Raw genomic sequence first — 15,959 nt, 5'->3', positions numbered from 1 at the left:
CACACAGCAAGAGAAAACAAATTTCTGTAAATATTTTATTGATGAAATTCAATATGAAAATAGTTAAATACAACTTTTTAAAAATATTCCTATTTAAATGCTCCTATTAACAAAGAAACAGAATTCTCTTGAGAAAGATAACATGTTACATATAGGGATTCAAGGCTAGTGTTACCCATCATCAAATTGCTCAACATTATTCCTTTATAAAAACCATTCTTAGCCTCTGGACATAGAAAAAGATGGCAAGCCAGATTTGACCTATCTTGTAGGGGCTGGCCATCATCTGCCAGCCCCTACCAGAGAGTATATATGTTAACTGCAACATCTACTTTAACTTTGGAGTATATTTTCATGCTATTATCACCACCACCACATATCAAAAAGAGAGAGAGAGAGAGAGAGAGAGAGAAGTTGTTTGATCTCACTATCAAACAGTATAAAAAACCAAATGAGTTATTCCTCTTTCCTACCAGACAAGAGGAAAAAAGTTAACCTTTACTTCTCCACAACAACATTCGAATGCCAGAACATTTCCTCAGGAGATAAGTGTGGCTTAAGAAGTTCATACCGAGCCAAGTTTTCATGTAAGTATGAAGCTAACAAACATTTCCACACATGTAAAATTCAGTGAAGTATCATCCACATGAACACTTCTTGTAAAATGTATGTGATAATAAATTCCACCCTCGCAGCGATGAAGACAAAAATATGATAATCAAAGAAGTAATAGGAAGAGCATTAAATTCATTTCAGTACAGAAGTAGGTCACGACAACTTCAGGACTTACCATACAGAGTAGAACCTTGGTAGTATAGCTATGAATTGCTAAAATTATCAAGAAGGGAGAATAAGTAAATGGAATACAAGGAATATTTATGCTCCTTATCTTTCAAAAACACAGGTCAACAGATACTCCTTAAATGTGATAAGCAAAGTAACAAAATAACAAAAAAGTTTAACTATATTATTTAAAAGTATAAAGGTACCCCCAAAAAGAGCTAAAATTATAATATATCCAATAAAAATTAGGGAGTATGAGGTATCAGATAAAATGTAAATGCATGAATTATGTTCTAATTTCTTTATTTCACAATGTGGAGCCAACAGATGCTACCTAGACTGCACAGAACATAAAGGTTGAAACTATACGTCGGGCTATAAGCATAGAAGAACTAAAATGGTGCATGAACCTCCCCCAAATATGAGAAAAAAAACCACAACTATGTATTAACATAAAACAAGGATTTAAAACATTAAAAAATAAATAAAGGACAGGTGTGGTTGACTTCGGTAGGTTGCCTATAAAATATTCCTTCCTTCCCTTTCCCTAGCACTACTCTGATTTTTCTTCAGGTAGATGTGAAAGAATTGTCATTGAGATGAAAAAAATGAAAAGACAGGTTAAATAACAGGAGAGAATGACAAATCAGACATAACACATATCAAAAGCCTGGAAGAAGAGGTAAATTGGGCAATACAACAACAGAGTTTTCTGGACTCCAACCTACAGTTTCACATCCTACAAATTCTAAGCAGGATGAACATAGAAGTGTTTACATGCACATGGACACACGCACCCTTCCAAAACAGTGGAACTGTAGAATTCCAAAAGCAAAGAGAAGATCATAACAGTGGCCAGAGACACATTACTTAAAAGGAAAAACAGACTAGGTACGGGCTTCGTGATAATGCACACAAAATTAAAACAGTGGAATAACATCTCCAATGTGCAATGGAAAAGTAACTGTCAACTTAAAATTCTATACCTGGCAATAATGTATTTCAGGCAAATAAAATCAACAAACACACATAAAATGTACTCTAAAGGACTTCAAAAAGGACTATGATCCTAAGATGACAGATCTAAGATGTAAGAAATTCTCAGCAGTAGCAATAATGAATATGTATATACCTAAATAAATACTAACTGCATAAAAGAGTAATTATTTCCTGAGGGATTAAAAGTGAGAAGGAACTAAACTATACAACAAACAATAGCACAGAGGTCAGGAGGATGATGATCAAAATTAAATTGTTTTAAGATTCTTATATTATCTGGAGAAAGATGGAAAATGATTAAATTTACAATTTGGTAAGTTAAGCACACATCTTAAAACTTCTGTGGTAACCACAAAACAAGGCGGCAGAAATAAACCAAAACGTAATAGTTAATCAATATAAGTGCTCCAAATTTTCTAAAAAAGACAAAGGCAGAAAAACTGGGTGGGGGAGGGAGGAATCCAGTTATACCTTATTTAAAAGATAAATCTGTAAAACAGAAAGATACAAAACAAATGCAAGGATAGTAAAAGATTTATGAGGCAACTATTTTTTTTTTTAATTTTTATTTATTTATGATAGTCACACAGAGAGAGAGAGAGGCAGAGACACAGGCAGAGGGAGAAGCAGGCTCCATACACCAGGAGTCTGACGTGGGATTCGATCCCGGGTGTCCAGGATCGCGCCCTGGGCCAAAGGCAGGCACTAAACCACTGCGCCACCCAGGGATCCCTATGAGGCAACTATTAAACAAAATGAAGATACTATAGCTATATTTCTATCAGAAAAAATACATATTAAGGCAGAGTCAGTAAACAAAAGAAAGTTCACTACATAATGATTAAGGTTCATTTCACTGGAAAATAAAACAGTCCTGAACTTCCACCTAACAAAATAACTTCAAAATATATAATGCAAGTATATAAGCAAAATACATAATTCAAAAACTGGAAGAACTAGAAGAAAAAACAAATACAGTATGATAATGCAACATTTTAATGTATTCATTTCAGTAAATCAGGCCAACTCCTCTGCCACCAAAACAAAAAACTGTAACAATAGAAAGTTTAATAATCTAATTTTAAAATCTGACTTAACAAATATGCTCAAGAAATGGAGACTGTATGTATTTTAAAGCGCATGTGGCACAGTTTCATAATTAACCACCCTCTGGGTCCTAATGTAAATCTCAACAAATTTCATTTTTATCATCATATAATCCAAATTCTATGACCACAATGTAATCAGATTAGAAATAAAGCAGTAAAAAGTGAAATCCCATAAATGTGGAAATGAAGAAACACCTGTCTAACTCATAGTTCAAAGAATGAATCATAATTAAAATTTCAAAATATTAAGAACTAAATGCTAAGATATTAAATATCAGAACTTGTAAGATGCATCTAAAAAGGTACTGACAAGTAAAAAAAAAAAAAAAAAAAAAAAAAGCCTATGCGTATACCAGAAGAAAGGAAGCTAGAGCAAAACTTTATAAATCCAAAGAAAGGAGAAAGAAAAAATAAAGATGAGAGCAGGCCTCTGGACATGAACAAGGTAATGGGAGGAAATGCTACTCTTTGTCCTCCCATAAGAAAGAGTAAGTAGATTGCTACCCATGAACAAAAATAGGCCTGGGTTGGGTGCTCAAGAGTCCAACTAAGAACTACAGCAAGGCAGTGGAGGAAAAAGAGAACAATTATGTGGAAAGGATCCCTGGGGAGACTGAGCTGGGAGGTCTGGCTAAGAACAAACAAGGTGGGCTGTATCAGTCACACAGGGGCTGCCATCACAGTCCCCAGAGACATGTTCTGCAGAGGACCCTGGTAGCCTTCGCCACTGAGGATCTCAGCAGCTTCCAGAATAGCACAGACTCCACACAGCACTCACAGTAGAGGATCCTATAGTGTCTGTCATGGGGATCCTAGCATGCTGCTCCACAGAGGACACCAGGAGCATCAGCTACTGAGATAACCAACAGGCACTACTGCCAATAAAACACCCAGAGATGGAGACTCTACTGTGCCCTTCTCCCCAGAAGGAGCTGCTACCATGCTGCCCCAGGACCAGCACTGCCACATGCCCCAATCCTGCATGTGCCTTGATTCCAGAGTCCCAGTGCTCCACATGCATGCACATTTCACATTCCACCTTCGTGCTGCTCTGCACAGTCCCATGCACCAAACCCTAGTCCCATGGCTGCTCTACAGGAATCTACATGGCAGCCACTGAAGTCACCACTGCTGTGGAATAGCTACTTCCTCAGACCCCAGAGCTTCTGGTATTCCAAAGTGCCCACATATCAGACACCAGTGTCACCACCACTACAAGGGGGCTCAGGAGCCAGACCTTGTGCCAGGAGACATCCCCTCAACCATAACAGTCTACACAGGAGGAAAAAGGATATGGAAGTCCCCAACAGTCCTCATTGCCACTGTGAACACTTGTAGCCTAGGCTACTGAGAACCCCTAAAACTATGCCAACACTGACCTCACTGAAGAAGCTACATAGAAACTATGTGGTTGGGTCTTCCCTAGAGCCAGAGCTGCCACATCCCATTAAGACAGTGCCCTCACCCACAGGTGATCTTTAACCATCAAAACAAGTCCCTAATACTGGAAGAGATGACCGCTCCATCAAATGCACAGATATCAATACAAGACTACCATAGTACACAAAAAAAAAATTAAGGAAATATGATACCACCAAAGGAACACACTAATTTTCCAATAACAGATCTCAAAGAAATGAAAACATATGAATTGCTGGACAAAGAATTCAAAATAATCATTTTAAAGCAGCTCAGTGAGCTACAAGAGAACACAGATAACTAAATAAGATCAAGACAATAAAATGTAAACTGAGAAGATCAACAGATAAAAAGCATAAAAAGGAACCAAATTCTGGAGATAAAGAATATAATTAATGAAAAAAAAAAACTTGCAGTAGCATCAACAGCAGACTTCATCAGGCTGAAGAAAAAAAATCTATGAACTCAAAGATCATTTGAAATTATCCAATCAGATAAAAAAGATGAGGAATGACAAAGATTAAAGAAATATATGAATTGCGGGATACTACCAAGTGAAAATAATATTAGGATATGGAAGTTCCAAAAGGAGGAGAGAGAGAGAGAGGAGCAGAAGGCTTTTTAAAACGATGCCTGAAAAACTCACATACATGGGAAAGGAAAAAGGGGGAGACATCCAGGTGCATGAAGTTAGTAAGTCCCCATACGAGCACTTCTCTAAGGCACATCATATTAAAACTATCAAAAATCAAAGAAAATTTTGAAAGCAGCAGAAGAAATGAAACTCAACTCATCAAAGGGAACTCCCAAAAGGCAATCAGGAATTTCTCAACACAAATCTTGCAGACCAGGAGAGAGTGGGATGATATATTCAAAGTACTAAAAGGAAAAAACTGCAATGAATACTTTACCCATGTGCTTGTTGGCCATGTCTATGTCTTCCTCTGTGAGATTTCTCTTCATGTCTTTTGCCCATTTCATGATTGGATTGTCTGTTTCTTTGCTGTTGAGTTTAATAAGTTCTTTATAGATCTTGGAAACTAGCCCTTTATCTGATACGTCATTTGCAAATATCTTCTCCCATTCTGTAGGCTGTCTTTTAGCTTTGTTGACTGTATCCTTTGCTGTGCAAAAGCTTCTTATCTTGATGAAGTCCCAATAGTTCATTTTTGCTTTTGTTTCTTTTGCCTTTGTGGATGTATCTTGCAAGAAGTTACTGTGGCCGAGTTCAAAAAGGGTGTTGCCTGTGTTCTCCTCTAGGATTGTTATAGAATCTTGTGGCACATTTAGATCTTTCATCCATTTTGAGTTTATCTTTGTGTATGGTGCAAAAGAGTGGTCTAGTTTCATTCTTCTGTATGTGGATGTCCAATTTTCCCAGCACCATTTACTGAAGAGACTTTCTTCCAGTGGATAGTCTTTCCTCCTTTATCGAATATTAGTTGACCATAATGAATGGTTGATGGTCCACTTCTGGATTCTCTATTCTGTTCCACTGATCTATGTGTCTGTTTTTGTGCCAGTAAACACACTGTCTTGATGACCACAGCTTTGTAGTACAACCTGAAATCTGGCATTGTGATGCCCCCAGATATGGTTTTCTTTTTTAAAATTCCCCAGGCTATTCGGGGTCTTTTCTGATTCCACACAAATCTTAAAATAATTTGTTCTAACTCTCTGAAGAAAGTCCATGGTATTTTGATAGGGATTGCATTAAAAATGTAAATTGCCCTGGGTAACATTGACATTTTCACAATATTAATTCTGCCAATCCATGAGCATGGAATATTTTTCCATCCCTTTGTGTCTTCCTCAATTTCTTTCAGAAGAGTTCTATAGTTTTTAGGGTATAGATCCTTTATCTCTTTGGTTAAGTTTATTCCTAGGTATCTTATGCTTTTGGGTGCAATTGTAAATGGGACATGAGAAAATGCTCTGCATCACTTGCCATCAGGGAAATACAAATCAAAACCACAATGAGATACCACCTCACACCAGTGAGAATGGGGCAAATTAACAAGGTAGGAAACCACAAATGTTGGAGAGGATGCAGAGAAAAGGGAACCCTCTTGCACTGTTGGTGGGAATGTGAACTGGTGCAGCCACTCTGGAAAACTGTGTGGAGGTTCCTCAAAGAGTTAAAAATAGATCTGCCCTATGACCCAGCAATTGCACTGCTGGGGATTTACCCCAAAGATACAGATGCAATGAAACGCCGGGACACCTGCACCCCGATGTTTCTAGCAGCAATGTCCACAATAGCCAAACTATGGAAGGAGCCTCGGTGTCCATCGAGAGATGAATGGATAAAGAAGATGTGGTTTATGCATACAATCGAGTATTACTCAGCCATTAGAAACGACAAATACCATTTGCTTCGACGTGGATGGAACTGGAGGGTATTATGCTGAGTGAAATAAGTCAATCAGAGAAGGACAAACATTATATGGTCTCATTCATTTGGGGAATATAAATAATAGTGAAAGGGAATAGAGGGGAAGGGAGAAGAAATGGGTAGGAAATATCAGAAAGGGAGACAGAACATGAAAGACTCCTAACTCTGGGAAACAAACTGGGGTTGGTGGAAGGGGAGGAGGACGGGGGTGGGGGTGACTGGGTGGTGGGCACTGAGGGAGACACTTGACGGGCTGAGCACTGGGTGTTATTCTGTATGTTGGCAAATTGAACACCAATAAAAAATAAATTTATTATTTAAAAAAAAAAAGAATACTTTACCCAGAAAAGCTATCCTTTAGAAATGAAGGAGAGATAAAGACTTTCTCAAATAAAAGCTGAAGGAGTTCACCTCCATTCGACCTGCCTTATAAGAAATGCTAAGGGAAACTCTTCAAGCTGAAATGCAGAAGTGCTAATTAGTAATATGAAAACATATGGAAGTTTAAAACATACAACTTACTAATAAAGTTAAGAATATAGGCAAATTTAGAATAATACTGTAAGAGTGTTATTACATAAATCACTTAACTCTAGTATATACTTGAAAGACAAAAATACTAAAAATAACTATAGCTAAAATAACATATACACATATATATATAAAATACAAAAAGAGGTAAACTATGACACCAAAGCGATAAAGTGTAGGAGATAGAAATAAAAGGCTAGAGTTTTTATATGCAATCAAAGTTAAGCTGTTTTCAGCTTAAAACAGACTATCCTTACTATAAGAGGTTTTATGTAAGCCCCTTGGTAACCTATAGTAGATACACAAAAGGTAAAATAGTCAAGACATACCACTCTGGAAAATTATCAAGCCACAAAAGAAAATGGTAAAGGAGGTAACAAGTAACAAAGAAATTATAAAGTAGCCGGAAAGCATTTAGAAAAATGCAATAATAAGTATTCACCTGTAAATAATTACTTTATATGCAAATGCACTGAATATTCATTCCAATAAAGAGTGGTTGACTGGATTCAAAAAGGCCTAACCATATGCTGCCTACAAGAGACTCACTTCAGCTTTCAGAACATATACAGGTTCGAAGAAAAGAGAAAAAGATATTTCATGCAAATGGTAACTAAAAAAGACTAGGGGAAGTTATATCAGATGAAATAGACTTTAAGTCCAAAATTGTAACTAGATCAAAGAAAGTCATTATATAACGACATAAGGGTCTAATCATCAAGAGGATATAACAGTAAACATCTATACACCAACATCAGAGGACCTAAATATATTAAGCAAATTATTATCAGATCTGAAAGCAAAAATATATAGCAATGCAGTAATAATGGAGACCTTTAATACTCTTTCAACTTAAATAAGTCATCCAGACAAAACTCAAGAAAGAAATATTTGGTTTTTCTGCCCCTGAATGCTGCCAAGTAAGCATCATTAAAGTCTCCCCTCCCACTGCCATCATGTCTAAGTCAGAGTCTCCCAAAGAGCCTGAGCAACTGCACAAGCTCTTCATCGGAGGTTTGAGCTTTGAAACAACCGATGAGAGTCTGAGGAGCCATTCTGAGCAATGGAGAACGCTTACGGACTGTGTGGTAATGAGAGATCCAAACACCAAGTGCTCCAGAGGCTTTGGGTTTGTCACATATGCCACCGTGGAGGAGGTGGATGCAGCCATGAATGCGAGGCCACACAAGGCGGATGGAAGAGTTGTGGAACCAAAGAGGGCTGTCTCAAGAGAAGATTCTCAAAGACCTGGTGCCCACTTAACTGTGAAAAAGATTTTTGTTGGTGGCATTAAAGAAGACACTGAAGAACATCATCAAAGAGATTATTTTGAACAGTATGGGAAAATTGAAATGATTGAGATCATGACTGACCGAGGCAGTGGCAAAAAGAGAGGTTTTGCTTTTGTGACATTTGATGACCCTGACTCTGTAGACAAGATTGTCATGCAAAAATACCATACTGTGAATGGCCACAACTGTGAAGTAAGGAAAACCCTATCGAAGCAAGAGATGGCTAGTGCTTCATCCAGCCAAAGAGACCAAAGTGGTTCTGGAAACTTTGGTGGTGGTCATGGATGTGGTTTTGGTGGGAATGACAACTTTAGTCGTGGAGGGAACTTCAGTGGTCAAGGTGTTTCAGTGGCAGTCGAGGTGGTGGTGGATACGGTGGCAGTGGAGATGGCTATAATGGATTTGGTAATGATGGAAGCAACTCTGGAGGTGGCAGAAGCTATAATGATTTTGGCAATTACAACAATCAATCCTCAAATTTTGGACCCATGAAAGGAGGAAATTTTGGAGGCAGAAGCTCTGGCCCCTATGGTGGTGGAGGCCAATACTTTGCCAAACCATGAAACCAAGGTGGCTATGACGGTTTCAGCAGCAGCAGCAGCTATGGCAGGGGCAGAAGGTTTTAATTACTGCCACAAGACAAAGCTTAGCCAGAGGGGAGAGCAGAGAAGTGACAGGGAAGCTACAGGTTACAACAGATTTGTGAACTCAGCCAAGCACAGTGGTGGCAGGGCCTAGCTGCCACAAAGAAGACATATTTTAGACAATACTCATGTGGATGGGCAAAAAACTCGAGGACTGTATTTGTGACTAATTGTATAACAGGTTATTTTACTTTCTGTTCTGTGGAAAGTGTAAAGCATTCCAACAAAGGGCTTTAATGTAGAATTTTTTTTTTTTTGCATCCATTCTGTTGATTGCTAAATTTAATAGTCTGATCATGACGCTGAATAAATCTGTTTAAAAAAAAAAAAAGAGGGCAGCCCTGGTGGCACAGCGGTTTAGTGCCGCCTGCAGCTCAGGGTGTGATCCTGGGGACCTGGGGTCGAGTCCCACATTGGGCTCCTTGCAGGGAGCCTGCTTCTCTCTCTGCCTGTGTCTCTGCCTCTCTCTCTCTCTCTCTGTGTGTCTCTCATGAATAAATAAATAAAATCTTAAAAAAAAAATAAAATAAAATAAAAAAATTAAAAAAAAGAAAGAAATATTTGATTTGAACTACACTTTAAACCAAATGGACTTAACAGATATATCCAAAACATATCATCAAACAGCAGCAGAGTACACATTCTTCTCAAGGGAATGCAGAACTTTTCCTAGGATTGATCATATGGTAGACCACAAAACAAGTCTTAAGAAATTAAAGAAGACTTTAAATCATATCAAGTATTTTTTCCAAACACAATGTTATGAAACTAGAAATAAAATCAAAAACAGGAGGAAATCTGAAAAGTTAACATATAGAAATTAAACAACACAGTCCTGAACAACCAATAAGTCTAAGAAGAAATCAAAAGGAAAATAAAAAATATCTTGAAACAAATGAAAATGGAAAAATACCAAAAACTATGGCATGCTGCGAAAGTAGTTCTAAGAGAAAAGTTTATAGCAATAATGACCAACTTTTTAAAAAAATCTAAAATAAATAACCTAACTTCATAACTTAAAGAACTAGAGGAAAAAAAACACAAAGTTAGCAGAAGGAAGTAAGAAAGATCAGAGCACAAGTAAATGAAATAGAGACTAGAAAAACAAAATGAAAGATACAAACTAACAACTGGATCTTGAAAACATAAACTGACTGTTAGGTAAAGTAAGAAAAAAGAAACTCAAAATCAGAAACGAAAAAAAAAAGACTACAAATGATACCACAGAAATATCAAGGATCATAAGAGAATATTAAGAATATTTATGTCCTAATATAATGATTCAGCAAGTAAAAAACAGAAAAATTCTTAGAAACATACAACCTATCAAGACTGAATCAGAAAGAAACAAAATCTGAACAAATAACAAGGAAACTGAAACAGTAATAAAAAAACATCCTCAAAAAAGCAGCCCAGAAGCAGATGGCTTTACTGATAAATCCTATTAAACATTTAAAGAACTAATGTTAATCCTTCTCAAACTTCCAAAAAAGGGAAAAGGAGAGAACACTTCAGGGTTATATTATGAGGCCAGCATTACCCTGATCCCAAGTCAGAAAAAGAAACTACAAGAATATAAAATTATAGCCCATATTCCTGAGGAATAAGTGGCAAAGCCCCTCAACCAAAAAACTAGCAAACTAAATTAATGGCACAATAAAAGGATGATACAACATGAGAAAGTGGGGTTTATCCCTGGGAAGCAAGGATGGCTCAAATACACAAATCAATAAATGTGACAAACTGAAGATGACACAAATAAATGAAACAATCTACCATGATCATGGGATGGAAGAATATGAAAACATCCATATTGCACCAAATGGTCTACAGATTCAAAGCTATCCCTATCAAAATTCCCATGGCATTTTCACAGAAATAGAACAAACAATCCTAAAATTTGCATGGAACCAAAAAGGACTCCAAATATTCAAAGCCAAAGCAGTTTTGAGAAAGAACAATGAAGCTAGAAGCATCACACTTTATGACTTAAATGAATGCACACATACAGGATCAACTAATTTATGACAAAGGACGCAAGAATATTCAATGGAGAAAGCATAGTCTCTTCAACAAATGGTTGGGAAAACTGGACAGACACATGCAAAAGAATGAAACCGGACCACTATCTTACACCTTTGTGATATTGTGCTTTATAAGAAATATATATTTGGTCTTTGTCCTCATTTCTGGCACAAAGCTCCTAAAACTCCCAGAATATCCTAAGTGAATGCTACAAGAGTCTTTTGTTCCATTAATGGGTGACTTTTGGACCTCACCTAAAGACGGAAGCTGATTGCCAAGAGAACCCATCATTAAGACTGATTAGAGAGTTGGAACTTTCAGCCCCCCACCTTGATCTCTTGAGGGGCTGCAGGTTAAATTAACTGTCGATGATTTAATCAATCCTGCCTATGTAATGAAGCCTCCATAAAAGCACAAAAGGAGGGGCACCTGGGTGGCTCAGTTAAGTGTCCAACTCTTGATTTTGGTTCATGATCTCAGGGTTGTAGGATGGAGCCTCCCTATAGGCTCCATGCTGGGCATAGAGACTGGGATTCTCTCTCTCCCTTCCTCTGCCCTTCCCGTTCACCACATCCCCTCCCCTCCCCCCCCCCACACACAGGTGTACACACTTCTAAAACACACATTTAAAAAAAAAATCAAAAGGATGGGTTTCAGAGAGCTTCTGAGCTGGTGAACACATGAAGGTTCATAGAGTGTGGTTCACTTGAAAGCATAGAAGCTCTGTGCCTTTTCCCCATACCCTGTCCTAGGCCTCTTATCTGTCTGGAGGTTTCTGAGTTACATCCTTTTATAATAAACCGGTAAAATATTTCTCTGAGCTCTGTGAGTTACTCTAGGAAAGTAATGGAACCCAAAATGGGGGTCATTAGAGCCTCCCATCTGCAGCTGTTCAGAGGAAAAGGTGAGAACCTGGGCTTGAGACTGGCATCTGAAGTGGGGAGAGGAGGTAGGATGGGTACAGCGTTACAGGATTGAGCACTTAGCGTATGAAATCTGATGTGATCTCCAGATGCTGTCAGAAGGGAGCTGAATTGTAGGACACCAGGTGGTGTCTGAGCATTGCTTGGTGATATGAGGGAACCCCCCCTCACCACCACCCCCACACACACACACACTGGAATTAGGTACAGAATCATATTAACTCACAAAAACTAACTCAAGATGAATTAAAGACTTAAATTTAAGACCTAAAACCATAAAACTACAAGAAAACATAGAAGATAAACTTCTTGACACTGGTCTTGGCAATGATTTTTTCAGATATGAGCCCAAAAGCAAAGGTAATAAAAATAAACAAGTGGGACTACATCAAAAGAAAATGCTTCTTCATAGCAAAGGAAACCATCAACAAAATGAAAACACAACCTACAGAATGGGAGAAAACATCTGCAAGTCATCTAATAAGAAGTTAATATCTGAAATATATAAAGAATTCACACAACTGAATAGCAAAGAAATAAACAACCAATTTAAATGGGCTGATTTTCCACATACATACATAATGACATAAAGACATAATGGTCAGCCAACAGAGACATAAGTATTCAACATACTCATCACCAGGGAAATGCAAATCAAAACCATGAGATAACACCTTACACCTGTTAAAACGGCCATTATAAAAAAAAAAAAAAAAACTCTAACAAGTGTTGGCAAGGATGTAGAGAAAAGCAAATCCTCATGCACTGTTGGTGGGAATGTACATTGGTGCAGCCACTTTGAAAACAGTATGGAGGCTCCTCACAAAATTAAAATAGAGCTACCATATGATCCAGCAATCCCACTTCTGGAAATATATCCAAAGGAAATGAAAACAATCTTGAAGAGATATTTCCACTCCCATGTTCACTGCATTATTCTCAATAGCTAAGATACAAAAAGAACCTAAGTGTCAATGGACACATGGATAATATGGTGTACATATATAATGTTATATTAGCCATTTGAAAGAAGGAAATCCAGTTTGTGAGAACATGGACCTAACTTGAGGGCACTTTGCTAAGTGAAACAAACCAGATGAGAAAGAGAATTACTGCATGGTGTGATTTATATGTGGAATCCAAAAAAAAAGTTGAACTCTCAGAAACAAAGAAGAAAAATGGTTGCTAAGGGTTACTAGGGAAACTAGAAAAAGTGTACACACTTTCATCTATAAATGATTAAGATCTGAGAATAATGTCTAGCATAGTGACTACAGTTATAACACTACTGTAAAAATGAAATCTGCTGAAAAAATGAATTGTTCTCACAAAAAAAAAAAAAAAATCCTGATGAGCTACAACATGGATAGACCTAGAAGACATCACACTAAGTAAAACAGGCCAAACACAAAGAACCAATATTGTATGCTTATACTTATATGAGGTGCCTAGAATAGTCATATTCACAAAGACAGAAAGTAGAAGAATGGTGACCAGGAGTTGGAGGAAGGGGTAACGGGGAGTTACTGTTTAATGGGTATGGAATCTTAGTTTGGGATGAGGACAAATCCTGGAGCAGTATGAACACTGCTCAACTGTACTTGTTAAATGATTAATTTTATGTTGTGCATATTTCACCACAATAAAATAAAGGAATAGAAAACACTATACCATGCCAATGAAAACCAAAAGAAAACTTGTTAACAATATTCTGCCAGACAAAAAACAGAATTGAAGGAAAAAGCATTAAAGAGAAGAAACCGGGTCTCAACATAGTATTAGAAGGGACAATTCATCAAGAAGCTACAACTTATAACTTTTATATACCTAACACTACCTCAAAATATATAAAGCAAAACCAGAAAAAAAATCACAAAAAAATATGACTTTTCAGAAAAACAATGACAGTGAGGTATTTTACACCCATCCCAGTGATTTACAGATCAAGTGAACAAAAGTAACAATAGATTTGACCCTCACGAATAAGCTTGACCTAAGAACTCAGTATGTAAGAAATTTACTTTTAAATCACAAAAAACATTCATGAAAATTGACCACATCCTAGGTAAAAAAAGAATTCACAAACTTCAAAGAATCAGTATTACGAAGACTCATTTTCCAATAGAGTCCAATCCAAATAAATTGTAAGTCAACAAAATTACACTTTTTAAAAATGTTCCCTATTTGGATTTGAAATAGCACCCCTAAATAAACCATGGATTAAAAAGAAAATAAAACTGGAAGTTGCTCTCTCGAACCACTCAACAATTAAAATATCGTATTCAAACTTGGTGGATGCAGCTATATTAGTTCTTAGAGCTTAGAAATTAAAATTTAAGAGTATTGTGTGCATTTATTGATGTTTTCAATAAAGCCAGGATATGAACAAAAAAGCTAAGAGAAATTAATATAACAGAAAGCAAAGAATAATCAAGATCAGTAACTTTAAAGCTGATGAGAGAAAAAAAAAAGAAACAGTACTCAAAAGTTTCTCCTTTACCCTACAGTAAAAGACACCAGACCGGAGGAGTTTTACCGGTGAGCTCTATCAGATATGCAAAGAAAAGAAAATTCTTATACTATACAAACTCTCAGAAATAAAGGAAAACTACCAAACTTACTTGAACAAGTCCAGGCACCAAAAAAATCATAGACAGTAACACTTCTGAACAGAAATGCAAATATCCTAAATATTAGAAAACCAAATCCAAAGCATCAAGGCACACACGTGCGATACACAGATAGCTTAGTAAAGTCTATTTCATGAACGCAGTATCCGTGTCATTAATTCGCCGTATCGATTAAGCTATTCACATCTCTATTAAATGACGTCCGTACCCTTACACGTAGATACTACACGGTAAGCAGAGGCGCAGGTTTCCGGGGTTTGTGACTCAATTACGACTGCAGAAACAAAACCTAACAGAGGAATCAGGGACTAGAAGAGGTCACTTGGCCTGATAAAGGGCAGGTAAACAACCGAACGGTGACAAGGTGAGCCCGCGGAGGGCAGCGCCCTATGGCGGTACTTGGAGGAACGAAGAGGCCCGTTTCCACTAGACACCCCCAGGCCGGTCCCAGGCCAGCCCCGCCCGGACCCACGGCCCTGCCCGACCACCAGCACCACCACCGCGCCGGGTTCCCCTGGCTCCGCGCCCCACCCCCACCCCCACCGCGCTCCCGGCTCCCCGGTCCGCTCCGCACACCCGCCACCTCCCCCGCCTTGCTCCGCGGGTCCTGCCACACCCCCCAGCCCGCTCACCTGACCCCGCCTCCCCAGCCCTGCGCACCCCAGGGCCCCACCCCGCCCCGGGGCTCACCCCACTGGCCCACTGGGCAGGCGCACGCAAAGGGCGAGTGTCCGCAAGGGGCCAGGCCGCCCACCCTCACCCGTAGCCCCGTGGTCCCGCGGCTGCTTCGGCCCCCTTTGGGGCCAAGAGGTGAAGGTCAGGCTCGTAGGCGTCGGAGCCGGGCGAGGACCGCCTAGAGGGATGGCGCCCCGTACCCTCCTGGCCGTAACCGCCAGCCAGTCTCCGGCCACGGCCACGAGCCTCCAACGCACGGAGCTTACGGTGTGGTCACGAGGCCCGCGCAGTGCACGCTGGGGGGGGGGGAGGCGCAGTGCACGCTGGGGGGAGGGGGCGGCCCCGCGCAGTGCACGCTGGGGGCTGGGGTTGCAGCCGACCGGGAGGCCCTGGCTGGCCGCTGCTGGGAGGCTGCCCCGCAGACGACGCTGGGCGTGCCTCCTTCCACGGGGCACAGCACATAGGCCGCGCGGGTGAGACCCAGGTGTGATCTGCTCCCACCGCACACCGGCCTGATGCCCCGGGGCCGGGACG

The 15,959-nt window shown here is 39.2% G+C and overlaps 1 protein-coding gene across 14 annotated transcripts in view; it reads right to left on the bottom strand.

Moving 5' to 3' along the window:
- Positions 1 to 15,715, bottom strand: part of DNAH14 (dynein axonemal heavy chain 14) — a 325,158-nt gene extending 309,443 nt beyond the window's left edge. For 11 of the 14 annotated variants that reach the window (XR_013381670.1, XM_077901269.1, XM_077901279.1 and 8 more), the window contains exon 1: positions 15,511 to 15,709. The gene's annotated coding sequence lies outside the window, so the exon portion shown is untranslated. Of the gene's footprint in view, positions 1 to 14,958; positions 15,170 to 15,440 lie in introns of those variants that run through there. The other 3 variants (XM_077901271.1, XM_077901270.1, XM_077901272.1) reach the window with 3 other exon arrangements.
- Between the last annotated feature and the right edge of the window lie 244 nt (positions 15,716 to 15,959).

The sequence above is a fragment of the Canis aureus genome, chromosome 6 (genome assembly GCF_053574225.1).
Source record: "Canis aureus isolate CA01 chromosome 6, VMU_Caureus_v.1.0, whole genome shotgun sequence".
NCBI classification, from domain to species: Eukaryota; Metazoa; Chordata; class Mammalia; order Carnivora; family Canidae; genus Canis; species Canis aureus.
Note: the sequence above shows the minus strand (reverse complement) of the source record. Positions and strands in the feature narration are given on the sequence as shown.